Genomic DNA, 5694 nt, shown 5'->3' on the forward strand with positions numbered 1-5694 from the left:
ATTTCAAGGGAGGTTGGAAATGTAATCCTTGTGCTAAAGAAGAAAAGAAAGTTGGTCTGACAACCAGGTGTCTGACTTTTGGTGGTAAAGCTACTCTCTGAGTTGTTCAGTCTTCAAGTAGCCATTCTCCTTATTTTGTAGATTCAGCCTGCTTCTTTTCTCACCAAGAAGCAGAAGACCTTGGCTCAGACAGATACGACTTCAAATCCAGTCTTTGCCAATAAAACTGGAAATATGCTCTCCTAGGTTTCCCCTCCTTGGTGCCTCCCTTGTCTCATCTGTAAAATGAACCCCAATAAAAGCTCCAATCTCATACCATTAAGTGGATGAGAAGGCACCAATAAAGATCTTAGGGAAAAACCCATGAGTTGTAAACATTCAAACACTAGTACTACTTATGCTGTTATTACCATTATAAATTGGCTATGATTTGTGTGTACACATGCATGCACACTCATGCATATGCACTGCTACTGAGGCTTGAACTCAGGACTTCACACTCTAGCTTGGCTTTTTTGATCAAGGATGGCTAATCTACCTCTGAGCCAACACATCTACTTCTTTTTTCTTTTTTTCAGCACTAAAAATTGAGCCCAGAAACTTTGACTTGCTAGGCAGGTATTCTAACACTTGAGTTATTTCCTCCAGCTCTTTTGTTTACATTTTGTTTTTGTAACAGGTTCCTACTATGTTTCTCCCCTGGGTGACTTCAAACTCCAGATCCTCCTGCCTGTATCTCTGAAGTAACTGGGATTATAGGTGTGCATTAACCATACCTGGATTAGATTTTTTTTTTAAAGAATCTAAGGTAAACAAGCATTGAGACTCCTACAAGAATTAAGAAAATGATAATGGCATAGACTGAGGGGGAGTAAAAATAATACAAGCAGTTTTTCAACAATTATCTTGGTCTAAAAAAGAATCAAGAAGTTGGGTGCTGGTAGCTCACATCTGTGAGCTACTCAGGAGGCTGAGATCTGAGGATTGCAGTTTGAAACCAGCTCAGGCAGGAAAGTTCAGGAGACTCTTATCTCCAATAAAAACTATGCACAAAAAGCTGGAAATAGCACTGTGTCCCAAGTGGTAGAGTGCTAGCCTTGAGCATAAAAAGCTCAGGGACATTATCCAGACCCTTAGTTCAAGCACCAGGACTGACACCAAAGAAAAAAAAAGAATCAAGAATAATTCATTTGACTTAATACCATGAACACAGACAGTCAAGGTCCTAGATCTCTAGTTTGAAGGTCTTTCAAGGTCATCAATAATCCTAGGCAAAATTAAGGTATGTTATTCATTATCCCATAAATCTCTGTACTGCATTTCAAAGGTAAGCATTTCATCCTATCGACTTGGATTGCTTCTTCTCTGCAAAGCTCATTCTAACCTTTCTCTCAGCTGTCTCCCTCCACTGCTTAACCACAGCCCTTCCTAAGGCTTACTTTTGCCCATTCCAACTTCAAAGCTCAGTTTGCATATAGTGCTTACCTGGTCTCCAACTCAGCCTCCTTTTCCTCCAACTAGCCTCATCACTTCACTTGTCACAGGACACTCCTGCTAGGATCAAGGGAACCGAGTCTCTAAAAGTGATTCCTCTTACAAAATAGCCTGCTTTTCTCAACAATCAAATCCATGCAAAGACTATCACAGTGAATGCAGTGTAGCAGAGAGTGCTACAATGGAGCATAACATCATCTCCATGCTTGGAAAGAGCCAACAGCTCCATTTCCAAAGTCAAGACAAATATCAGAGACTATAGGCTCATTTCTCAATCCATCTTCTAAAGCTGTAGAGCCAGTGCCTTTTCTGGAACCAAGCCTGAAAGAAGAGAATTCCAACACTGTTTTTTTGAATAAGATAATCCAACAAATTAACATTCCCTTCTCAGCTGGCTCATTACCTGGAACACAAAGTTTGCATGGCAACTTGAATAGAGACAAGAAAGTAGATAGGGGAAGGATGAGATATGTGCAATTTACTGTGTGCCAGCACCTACTTGTTTTTGAAAGAAAAGCAGAAAGCATATTGTAGAAGATTAAATCTTTAAAGCCCACCCTTCCTTTGTTTCTGCAGGTTAGGGTAATAAACCAAATTAATCATCTCCCATGTGCCTTCTGGTATGTGGTCAGTCTAGTTCAAAAGATGCTTTATAAAGTGGTAAGCATCTTTAGGCAGACATCGCAACACCTTGAGTGTAATGATTAGGCACTTTGTTTTTTTGGGTTTTTGTTGTTGTTCCGGTTGTGGGGCCTGAACTCTGGGCCTGGGCGCTGTCCCTCAGCTCTTCAGCTCAAGGTTAGCGCTCTACCACTTGAGCCACAGTGCCACTTCCGGCTTTTTTCCTTTTTGCTTATGTGGTGCTGAGGAATCGAACCCAGGGCCTCATGCATGCGAGGCAAGCGCTCTACCACTGAGCCATCTTCCCAGCCCTGATTAGGCACTTTGAAATGGGAAAAAGAACGGTTTCCTGTTATTCAGTCTCTTATACTAATAGCCACTTGCCATTTTCCCAGTTACGTATTAAACAAGCCTGAAAATGCATTGGTGTATCTATTCCCTCTGACGTTAATTTGCCTTTGCAGAACAAAGGTAGTTAAGGATTGGAGAGCCATGATGTGGCTCTAGAAGAAAAGCCAATACTATGGAAGGGACCTAGTGCCGCAGCCTTCTGTGTATCCTACTTCTTAACCCAGAGTGAAATAGTTGTACCAAACTTCACTTAAGACAAACCAAAGTGAACAAAGCCACTATTCTTGTTTAAATATGCAGTATTTCCTTCTACGGCAGTCTGTAAGGCGCACGTGCACACACACACACCCCTTAGAGAGCAAGAAGTTCTGCCTGCTATTGGGATGTGAATGGAGCCTGTCTTCTTACCATCCCTTTGGAACTCCATATAGTAAATGGTGATATGATTTTTACCCTAGCAACTCCTTGCTAAAAAGAGAAAACAGCCAACTGCTCCTCTTCTATTTAAATGTTTCAAATCACTGCTGAATATCATCCCAGAGGAAATAACTTCAGAAATTCTTTGTACCTCTCAGGTGTGCACTTGATAGTACCTACGATCCCAACTTTCAGAACGCAGAAGACAGAAAGCTGCAATACATAATACAACACCGCCACCTAGAGGCAAAAAGTTAAGAAACAGGACACCACAGATGAGACAATGCTGCCCGGACCAACAAGGCACCTCCTTTCTTTCTTTTCTTTTTCCAGTACTGAAGTTTGAGCTCACAGCCTTCCACTTACTAAATAGGTTCTTTACTGCTTGATAAAATCCCAAGGCCTTTTGCTCCTTAGCCATTCACATTTTTACCCAGGGCCAGCCTTGAATTACAAACCTATACCCCATGCAGACTTATTTGTTGGGACAGGATCTCACTAACTTTTTACCTGGGCTAAACTTAACCTTCAACTATGCGTCCTGGGTAGCTGATAATACAAACTACCATACTCTGCACTTGCTACCAAAACCTAATTACATAATCTGGGGTTTTTTGTTTGTTTTTTGTCGTGGGGCTTGAACTTCAGGCCTGGATGTTGTCCCTCAGCTCTTCAGCTCAAGGCGAGCACTCTACCACTTGAGCAACAGTGCCACTTCTGGTTTTCTAAGTGGTTTATTGGAGATAAGAGTCTTACAGACTTTCCTGCTTGGGCTGGCATTTATTGGGCCTTATGTACCAGCTGGATTATTATTGATCTTTTTTGGAGAGATGCAGGGGCAGAGTAGGGGGATGTGGACAAGGTTAGCCTTATTCTTGGGCTCTAGTAAACCTCCTGCCTTAGCCTTCCATGTAGCTATGATTATAGTCATATAGCACAGCACCTATACTATACATGACTTTAAGTAACATCTCCATTTAACCAATGGAGGCCTGAAGCCAGATGTGAGGAAAGCCAGCACAAAGCTGCCAGATCTGGAGTACAAATTCGTTTTTTAAAATTTTTTGTGCCAGCCCTGGGGCTTGAATTTAGGGCTTGAAAGCTGTCCCTGAACATTTTTGCTCAAGGCTATTGCTCTAGTACTTGGGTTCCACTTCTGCCTTTTTGGAAGTTAAGCAGAGATACAAGTTTCACAGACTTTATTGCCGAGACTGGCTTCAACCCATGATCCTCAGATTTCAGCTTCTTGAGTAGCTAGGATTTTAAGCATTAGCCAGTACTGGGCCAAATCCAATTTTGCCACTAGCCATACCCATGACTAGCTTAACCACCCTTGGCTTACCTGGGATAGTGTCAGTTTGTACTTGCTGTTCAGGAATAACAGCATCCCTTCCACTCTCCAGTACCCTGACTTGGATTTTACACCAAACACCAACCAGCCTATCTACAGCCCTCAGAAGAGCTCTTACTTCTCTAGACTTGTTTCTATCACATTAAAAAGGATTCTTTTTGGAGAGGGGGGGGGGGGGGGCTGGTCGTGGGGCCTGAACTCTGGGCCTGGGTGCTGTCCCTCAGCTTTTCAGCTCAAGGCTAGCGCTCTACCACTTGAGCCACAGTGCCACTTCCAGCTTTTTTCTTTTTGCTTATGTGGTGCTGAGGAATCGAACCCAGGAGCTCATGCATGCAAGGCAAGCGCTCTACCACTGAGCCACCTTCCCAGCCCCTATCGCATTAAAAAGGATACAGAATCAAGAGGCTGAGATCTGAGGATCGTAGTTCAAATTCAGCCTAAGCAGGAAAAATCTCAAGGCTCTTATCTCCAACTACCTACACCCATTAAATAAATAAATAAATAAATAAATAAATAAATAAATAAATAAATAAATAAATAAAGCTGGAAGTCCAACTGTGGCTCAAAGTGGTACAGCACCAGCCTTGAGCAAAAACAGCTCAGGATAGCACACAGGCCCTAAGTTCAAGCCCCAGGAAAAGCACCAAAAAAAGGATATTTATCTTATTTAAGGAGGTTTTTTTCACATTGATTTTGTGATGTCCATTTCAAGAGTTTTAAATTTTAGCTTCTAAAGCAGTCCCAATGATTTAACTAAATAACTTTCAAACTCTACCTCCTAGATGATAAACTAGTGAAGACATTTCACCTATCAACTTAGATGCCAACCACCAACGTATTTCCATAAACATTTAAAGATTAACAAACACAACCAAACTGGAATTGGTACTCTCTACTTAGTCCTGTTCTACTTATCTTCTTACTCCTTAGCTTAGACACATCAGCCATGCTAGGCTTTGACATTCCCCATCCAGGAATGAAGACTCTTGATAACAAACACTGAGCCAAAACACATTTTCACCTGGGCAAGGGAAGATGTCTACACACAAGACCATGGAACTGCCAGGCACCAGTGGCTCACGCCTATAATCCTTGCTACTCAAGAGGCTGAGATATGAGGATCAAGGTTCAAAACCAGCCAGGGCAGGAAAAGTCCATGAGATTCTTATCTCCAATAAATCACTCAGAAAACCAGAAGTGGCACTGTGGCTCTAGTGGTAGAGCACTAGCCTTGAGCTGAAGAGCTGAGGGACAGCACCCAGGCCCAGAGTTCAAGCCCCATGACTGACCAAAAAAAAAAAAAAAAAAAAGACCATGGGATTCTCAGAACCTTAAAGTCCTGAAACAGAAATATTGTTAACCACACAAGGTAGCAAAAGAACAGGAAATGGAAAACGAAAGTGAGACAACCCAATATTCTATCATGTCACCCTCCCATATTAGGCAAGGATGAAAACTGA

Source organism: Dipodomys merriami, unplaced genomic scaffold (genome assembly GCF_024711535.1).
Source record: "Dipodomys merriami isolate MVZ:Mamm:240054 unplaced genomic scaffold, mDipMer1.0.p SCAF_71, whole genome shotgun sequence".
Taxonomy (NCBI): Eukaryota; Metazoa; Chordata; class Mammalia; order Rodentia; family Heteromyidae; genus Dipodomys; species Dipodomys merriami.